Here is a 9,592-nt window from a genome sequence, read left to right as displayed (position 1 = left end):
CTTTCACACATTCATGCAGCTTGCTACTCTTGGACCCCATCTGTAGTCACTTGAGTCAACAACAAAAGGTATTTTAGTATTTCTACCATCACTTATACAAAGATAGTCATACGTATGATTGATAGATAGATATCAATACTACTCACGTCAAATGTCTTAATCTCGATATAAGCACTAGCATTCATACAGTAGTCATTCAACTCAAATTGTAAAATATATGATTTATACAAAAACAAAAGGTCATTTCTGTAGGCTAACTAGTATTCCAAATGAACCTAACAGGTTAAAAATAAGGAATGTGTAAGTTAATAATGTTACTTGAGAAGTTAAAATGAATTTAAGTTTAATTTGAATGGTTTAACAAAAATCCAAAAAAGGCCAAGTCACTGCCTCCTCTCCCTCTTTGCGAGTTGTACTTTTTTAAAGATTAAGAGTTATATCTTAAAATGTTCTATGCTAAATCAGGTCCATACTTATTCCACATGAAGTACATAACGTGTTCTTTAAAGAATACATATTTATAGCCTAGGCATACATTCTTTATGTACAGATATATGTTTCCCGTGTTTTACCCAGAACTCTTATTTGACAGTTGATACTTTCATTTTAATACTAGGCCTACTTGTTTTCAACCCTGAAGAATAAAGTTGACATGGAAGACAAAGCCAAATTTGAATTCCTTATTAAGCTCTGCAGAGCAAACCACAGGGTGAGAGAAAATGCCAGACTCAGACAGAGCCTGTGTCATTTTGAAGCTGACAAGTTGTCAGGAATTCATATTAAACAAACATCCAAATGTCACTGTTGGTTTACTGAAGGTTGTTAAAACAACAACAAAATTCCATATTACCACAACTTGGTGTAAAAGGGCTCTCTAGGAACATGTTGTGCCGGTTATATTAAAGCATGTGAGTTACTCTGCTTTCTTGAGGAGTTTGAGTAAAGCAAGTGATGTTCTTTTGCTAATAATTCCTACACACACACAACTTAAAGAGTTTGAAACACTATCGACTGTACAAAGTCGATTTGGATAAAAGCATCAGTGGCATGACATGTAATGTAATGTTGTATATATGTACATGGAAATTAATTAATTTTCTTTTTTGTTCAATAAATCTATTTATTATTAAACGTATTACCCAATTTAATAAATACATACATGTTCTCTTACCTGGATTGCTTTACTGTATATCAATCTAGGTGTTTTGAGATAAAGACTGTAGAGGTGTGGCCTTCTTCCTGATATAATGGAACTAATTGGTGCACAAAGTGGCAACAAAATAAATTTGAAAACTCAACAGCAATGTGTCTTTCCAGAAATAATGCCCTTGTTACTCAAGATAGTCCACAAACATTGTTCTAAGCATTTTCATGTAGGACATCTTTTCTTTCACCTAAACTTCATCTGCTTAGCTAGCTAGCATTACTGCTAAGCCAAGCAGGAAGTCCTTCATGTTTACATCTTACAGTGTCATGAGCAAAACCCTATCGTCCATGAGTAGATGCATGTGTTCCTGATTTTAGGGTGAACTGTCCATTTCATAATTTTGACTGGAGGGCAAAGGGATGTATTCAAATAAAAACATTTTGACCTGACCAACAGGAAAAATACCCAAAGGTACACAGTTAAAGTATGAAGAGTATGAAAGCAATAAATAATACATTTCACATTTGGAAATCTCTAGCAGCCTTATTTGCCAAAACTTGATTTATTTCTAAAGGATAGAAAAACATTTCTTACTTGCCAAATAATCCATTAAATATTTCTGCCAATGTTCACAGCACTCTGCATTCGTCATGATGCCACTTTAATTATAACAGATAGCTTAAAATGCAGATACAGGCTAATTAAATCAATAAATAATGCTAATTTGATCTGAATATGCATGCTGTCGTGTTGTTTCTAGTGGTGCATTAACTTTAATGGTTGTAACATTAACATTTTCCAGATATTTTGGAAAGTATTTTTGTTTTGTTGCTAGCAGTCTAATTGAAAGTTTTCTGTGTTAAAAGCCTCTTCTCTGCAGCCTCTGACCTCCCCTGTGACTTCATCCTACCCAAACCCTCCACCCACAGACCAGGACGACACCATGTGATACAAGATTGTGAACGTCAGCTCTACACTGTAGATTCAAGCAGAAATACCAATCTGTGCTTGCAAAATGTCTCTAAATGCAGGTATTTGAGGTTACTGTAGTTGGGAACCATGGCTTGTTTGTACAGTTCAGTTGGAGCTAATCAAATATTTGATCATTAAGAAAAACTCATCTCTCGAGAAAAAAACCTATAGAAGATAGAGCTAGAGATGATGGAGGCTCTCTCCAATGCCAATAAATACAAAGAGCCAAAGTTATTGGTGATTTTAGAAGTAACTTGTTCTCCTGGGATACTACTGTAACACAAGGGCAGCAATCCCATGTCATCGGTTTAACAAAGCACACACAGATCTTAGCTTTCATTGAATCCAGCCAGCTGTTGTACCTATGAAGTATTGCAACAGATTCTTTTCTGGAGACACAAAGAGAACTACCTCTTCCACAACTTCTGTCACCGATTAAATCGGGATAAGCAAAAGTGAAATAAACGTGGACAAATATGGCTGTTCCTAAGTCCACCATTGAACTCTACTTCGTTAAATACAGTAGACAGTTAAATCATTGCTTTTGTCCAAAATAAATCAAGAACAAAATTATATTGGGTTTCATTTTAGGCCTCAAGGCAGTAACAACAGGCAAAGTAAAAAAAAAGGTGTCTTTGTAGAGTTCTACTTGAGTTAGCTTAATGTCAAAGCTGCTAATAGGATACAACTTTGAAAATCATACTCATTATTTTTCTTTCTTTCTTTCTACTATTACCTCTATTGAAAGTATTTGAAAATAAATGCATACAAGAGACATATATACACAATCTCAATCAAACACATACACACACACACACACACACACACACACACACACACACGCACACACACACACACACACACACACCATATCGGTGATGGTCCCATTTTGGCTGACATTTGCATAGATTGAGGCTCTGCTGTCAAAACCAAAAGAGCCGAGCGTCTCCGCAGACCTGCGGGCAACCAATCACGTGTCCAGATCTCATTAGCAGGCATCCATTGTGGGTGACAGGAGGAGATAATTACCTTTGACTACAAGAGCTCTTGGTCTCTTCATCCCAATGGCAAAAATGCCTGTCATAGAGACTGTGGTACGCTTTGAAGATAAAAAATACACCCAAGGAAATGTGTCTTTTTTTGATTGGAGATATGTCTATGACTTGCAAGATGTGATAGCTGAAGTAAGAAATATTTAGATTCTTCAATTTGTTAAAGGTAGTTAACACACTGGGACGCATTGCAAGTCAAGATTCTACACTTAAGTAAAATATGTGTAAAAAAGTAAAATGTTATAAAAAAATTAATTCTCATCATGCAGAGAAAGATTCTGTGTTTTAATTTTATGTATGATATTTTTGTATTAATATAACTGCTGCAGATGTTAATGGCTGAGCTAATTAAACTAATTTAAATAGTATATATTATATATTATACTATATTTTTTAAGTTTCTGAAAAAAAGCTTTAATGTTCAACCAGTGCTTTTATTTTTAGTCAATCCAAGATCATTTTTAACAATATTATAATATAATAATAACATGTTAATTTAGCTAAGAAGGAGAATTTTCGCAATTCATAAGGAAAGATTTTAATCTTTTATTTTTATCATAAACATTAAAAATCAACACATCTGGAGATACATGGATTTCAAAATAAATTGAGCTGTTGAGTTTTACCAAAAAATAATATTCATAGGCCTAAAAAGTTGCATACAAAAGAAATACTTGAGTAAAGTACAACTATGTGAAATTTGAATTTAGGTACAGTATTTGAGTAAATGTTCAATACATTATTTGTATAATACTTTATAGTTCTTAAATATTCTGAATAACCAGTTATACCCTTTGACAACAATGTACTTAATCAATTCATTGGACTTGTGTCTACTAAAAAAGGACTAACTCACAGAATGGCACGTTTCATAGCAATCCCTGTAGCAGTTTTTCATCACTTTTTCTTGATTGATCACTGTCTGAAACAGACCCATGCAGCTAAGACCATAACACAGAAACACATCAGAGAAAAGGATGCAACGAACCAAACACACACACACACACACACACACACACACACACACACACACACACACACACACACACACACACACACACACACACACACACACACACACACACACACACACACACACACACACACACACACACACACACACACACACACACACACACACACATATACACACACACACAGACATGAAGTGCATAAACAGTGCCCAGCCAGATTTAGAGTTAACAAGATAGGATGATGTGGATAGAGAGCTAGTGGGCACGTCTGTGATTGACAGGCCGGGCCGCTGTCAGCTCCTCCAGGCAGGCATCAGCGAGCAGCAGTGCTGCTACTGTCAGAGCTCTGTTCTGGTCCACTGTGCCACACATACATATGCACATGGCCGAGCACACACAAATGCAAATGAGGATGGACACATATATTAAAGCACACGCACACTTACATGTGTACGCACACACACAGAAAAAGACACACCCTCTTTCTTTTTTCTTTTGTGTCACACACACATTCGGGCACACACTTTCTGTCCCTTTGCTTTGCCCCAGCTGTCAAAAGCCAGTAAAATAACGAGGCTGCCGCTCTCTTTCCTTTTTGCATAGAGGCTGAGGAGCTGGTTATTGCTTCTATAGAACAGTACGGTACGTGTGCTTCTCTCCCAGCTGCAGCACACTCAGCCCACATGGGAAAAACGTCTCATCTGGCTCTGAGAATATCCAGGAATGCCTGCCCATTTCAGTTTAGATTGAGGCAGTGATAGGCAGCCTTGCACTGTAGCTAACCTCCCTACTTTAATGCACTTCCCCAGAGAAACAAAAAGGTTAGATGTGGCAGTGCATCATATTGTCCCAGTTTATGAGAAGGGTCTAGCTGCAGACCTCCTGGCTGGGACTCACCTACTGCCAGAAGGTATGGCCATCGGAAGATGTGTACACCAGAGATGATCATTAGGATAAATGAGCATGCGTTCATTATTTTTAAAAAGCCACATAACTTTGAACAATGATGAGAAGGTAAATAATAAAACGTAAGTATTTCGATATAAAGTGGTGGAGTTACAACATACTTTTGTAGGTCAAATCTAGTTAGCATCGCAAAGGCACCCTCGACTAAAAGCAATGGGATTTTCCCATTGGATTTTGAATTATTGCAGAAATAAGGGTTTTGCAGAAGCAAAAAAAATGTAATATAAAGATAATGTTTGTTAATCCCTGAGGGGAAATATAGTTTTTCACTATATGATAGTAACAACTTTTGTAAGTATAACAAACTATAGAACAGTCGCAAAACTCTTAAGTCACCACCGCTTAGCTAAAAGCCAACTCTTGTTCCGCGTTAAGTAATTTAGAAGTCTCATTTAGCCACTTGATAGCAACTGAAAGCCTTACAAGCACGTAAAAGCTTCAGACGTTCACCAGTGGGGTGTTTACTGATGTATTTCTGTTGTAGAAGAAAACTTGCAAATCTTGTAACCTTGTTTCAGAATCTAACCCAAAACGAAAATGCTAATATGCTAACTCCTTTCCGGGATGAGGACACATTCCTGCACAACTCTAAAGCTGTTATATAAGCAGCATTTAATTACTTATACAAAGATTATCGGTTCATGGTGTTAGCGTTTCTAATGTTGATAGCTTTTTTTACTTCATTTCCTGTTATTGTTCTGCTTACATTACGTTTGCGAACAACACTGGCACAGCTAGTTTTAGCAAACTCCCAAGGTATGAAAATAACAGTGGCATGTAAAAGTTATTTATCGATAGGTAGTGCGATAAACACATGACATCACACATCACTAGCGACGGAGATGGATCCCAGCGGTAATGCACTGTGGGACTTTGGAGTAGTTGTAGAAGCTTGTGATTCATAAGTGGATCGTCCAAAGTTATAGCACTGCATAATTCACCTCAGACAGGTCTGTGGTCAGTGCCATTATAAACATGACTTCCAGGTGGCAGGACATTTATTATTCACATACATTTAAATATATCTGAGAGTCCAACATGTTTTATGCATTTGGAAATGTCAGCAGTGCTAACTGTGAGGGCAGTGAAAGTGTGAAGTATCTGGGGCTGAGAGGGTTGCATGTGATTGACAACAGAAAGTGGAGCTGGCCGTTGTTCTCAGGTAAAGATGGGTCAAGGAAGAAACCACTAAATCTGAATACTGGGGCAGATAACAAGATTGTTGTACCTTTGTTACGTCTGCGCTCTTCAATTGCCTTTCTAGTTGTGTCTATGAAAATATGACTACCTATAGAAAATGTAAATGTCTTCTAATACTATATTTTCACCCCTCCTATATAGCATCTATGTCAGGCATCTGTAACTTGTAACAGTTGTTGTTGACACAGTTACAGTATAATCACTTTAAATATTAAGTCGTCGTAAAGTTATACATAATTGTTGCATTTATTGATAAAGTATTGATCTATTAAACAATACTTTTCTCTCTCCGTGACAATAGAGCTTATTAAGTTCAAAGGTTATAAAATGTGACCTGAAGTACTAAAAATATTCATCTGCAATAAATAAAAATACAATTATATTAACATTTTGACCATAATAATAAATCGTTTTAAAACCAAATGATGTGTATATGTTGGCCTGTGAACAATAAATATATGCTTTATAACAGGCGGTAGGGATTTTTACATTTGATCGAGGACGATGACCCTACAGCAGGGGTGTCAAACTCAAGGCCCGGGGGCCAAATCCGGCCCGTGACTTCATTTTCTGTGGCCCCACAAGAGCTTGCAAAGAATATTATATGTTTATGATACGGTTACATGATGATTTACAGAAGCACGTTGCCCATAAACTACATGTCCCACAATGCATCTCAAATTAGACTTTTTTTCTCAGAATTTGACTTTTTTTCTTAGAATGTTACTTTTTTTTCAAAATGTTACTTTTTTTTTAAATGTCACTTCTTTTTTTTGATTTAGACTTCTTTTCCAGAATGTGGCTTTTCTTTTGAAATCATTTTGTGACATTCTCACTGAAGAGACTTGCAATTATTTGCCCCAGACTTCTGCTTTCAGACGTAGTTAATTATAAAGTTATTACCCTATCTGATAATAATCCAATGCAGAGGCAATAATAGTCTAAAAGTTACAACCGGCCCTTTGAGTGCAGCCCTAATGCTGATGTGGCCCGCGATTAAATTGAGTTTGACACCCCTGCCCTACAGCATGTTGCGCTGTGTTTATAGATGCTTCATGTTTCCTTAAAAACATTTGCGTTTCATAAAGCCCACTTCGTTGATTCACCATTGCAGATCACATCTCTTCATCATTTGAGTCTTCACTCAGGTCGTTTCAAATTCATCTGACTGATTGCAAAACTTCTCCGGCTTTTTAGTCTTAATGACAGAATCTGCAAATATAATTACTGCTGCAAGAAAAGCAGCCAGAGATAGCGGAGAGAAGCTGTCATCTGCTATTGTTTTCCACTCGGTGTCCTCCAACTGAACTTCACCGACCGACAGTTTAATTGGTTTCAGGGAATCGGGTGTGAAGAGGAGTCATGACCTTGATCTTTCTCCCTGATAAATGTTATTTTTTAACCAGTTATACATGCAAATATGCAAAGTGTGTGTGTATGTGTGTGAGAGAGTTGAGAGGGAGGTAAACAGATACAGATTGTCTCATTTTATTGTATGTTTAGTGGCTGATTAGAGGCCTAATTAAATACAGTGTTAGTGAGTTCAGAGGCAAACAGAGGAGACGCTGACCCTGCGACTTCTAATGCACCCCGGGGATCATCTGAACAAAGTGAGTAGATGCAAACAGGCTGATAGAGTACATGCATTCAGAGACTTTGAACAAACAAGCATCATCCGACCTTTATCACCACAACCTGTCCTTAATTCACTCTTCCCGTTGCATGATACATATTAATAGGAGGACAGGGGGGAAATTAAGCAAAACTAAACATCAACTTATGATGAAGTTGGCTTCAGATCAGGCCTAAAGGGGAAAAAAGCAAAGCATCGCAAAAAAAACCCCAGATATATTAACACAAGTGGAAAAAGTCAGTTTAGCCAAATGTCCAAGACTAACTATGATTGATGTTGAAACTACAATCTAAAAGCCATAAGCCATTTGTTCTTGCAAAACGTCTGCAAATATACTGTATGTTTCTCATGATTTGTCCATCTAAAATATGCTATTTTAGATTCAAAATGTTCACAAGACATGTAGCTTGCAAATAAAATGGGTCCAATATTTACTTTAGTGACCATGGTTTATCATAATCGGTGCTTACAGAGGCTTTGATTGACCACAAAAGGGAAGGAATCCTTCCAATGAAAAGGTCACTTTGTTAAGCAACTTAAATAGCGACTAAAATAGTCTGCTTTTTAGTTATTCTGTAAACAGTTAGATTGTGGCAATCCTACATGCAATCACTGATATGTCCAAATGTCCTCTTTGATAATCTTTTAATGGTTATGAAAATCCCAGTCCCAGGTGTTGTTACCCATTTCACAGTTACCTGAGGGTGCCTTTGCAGAGTTAAATCGAGAAGAGGATACAGCAAACAAATATGGCAGAATATATTAACATTATGATATATAGTTTTATATCAGTGTAAAGAGGTTTAATTAGAAATATGGAGATGCAACTTTGAGAAAAGGGGTGTTTTAGGGTTATTAAAAAAGTAATTTAGGAATTAAGAAGCACAGTGTTTATTACATTGACTTATATCAAATATATGTTTGATCTTAAAACAAATTGTAATCAATGACACAGGATGTGAAAACAACATATTGCAACAAGTATATGGTATGACAAAAGCAGAAAACATACTTGCCTATGTCAGTGTCATTATGAGCAATCTAAACCAAAGGAAGAAAATTGTTAAAAATGAAAATTCACTGTAGTGTCCAAGCCTTTGATTTCCATTTAGCTCTTGTTCCTCCTCGGGCTTGAGAAGGCTATTTTACATGCAAACCCCCTCTGCTACCCCCCACAACCCCACCTTTTTATTCCCCCAACCCTCTCATCCCCTCTCCACCCCATTTGCGCCAACAATACCCCTCTCACCGCACCGCCCCACTCTCAACAGGCTTCTGTGGAATTTATTCAAATATTTTGACATTTCGCCTCCCCTCACTTCCCGAGCAGAAATGATTTGTGACAGCTGGAGATGGGCTCGGTCGGAGGAGCATCCTCCAACAGCCTGCCTTCTTTTTTCTCCTGTCCTAAAGGCTGATTTTTATCTTTCGACTCTTTTCCCCCTCCTCTTTTATTCACCGCTGCTCCTCCTGTCAGTTGGCGTAGGCCTTGATAGCTCTTCTCCTCGTTTGTATTTTTTTCATGTGACTCCACAGTGTGATAGACAAACTGGGTGATATTTCTCTATTTGTTGACATTTTGTTTTGGCTGCCTTTTTTTTGTGTATTTTTGCTCAGTGCCCACCTACTGTCTGATCCCGCGCTGACA

This window comes from Trematomus bernacchii, unplaced genomic scaffold, assembly GCF_902827165.1.
Source record: "Trematomus bernacchii unplaced genomic scaffold, fTreBer1.1, whole genome shotgun sequence".
NCBI classification, from domain to species: domain Eukaryota; kingdom Metazoa; phylum Chordata; class Actinopteri; order Perciformes; family Nototheniidae; genus Trematomus; species Trematomus bernacchii.
Note: the sequence above shows the minus strand (reverse complement) of the source record.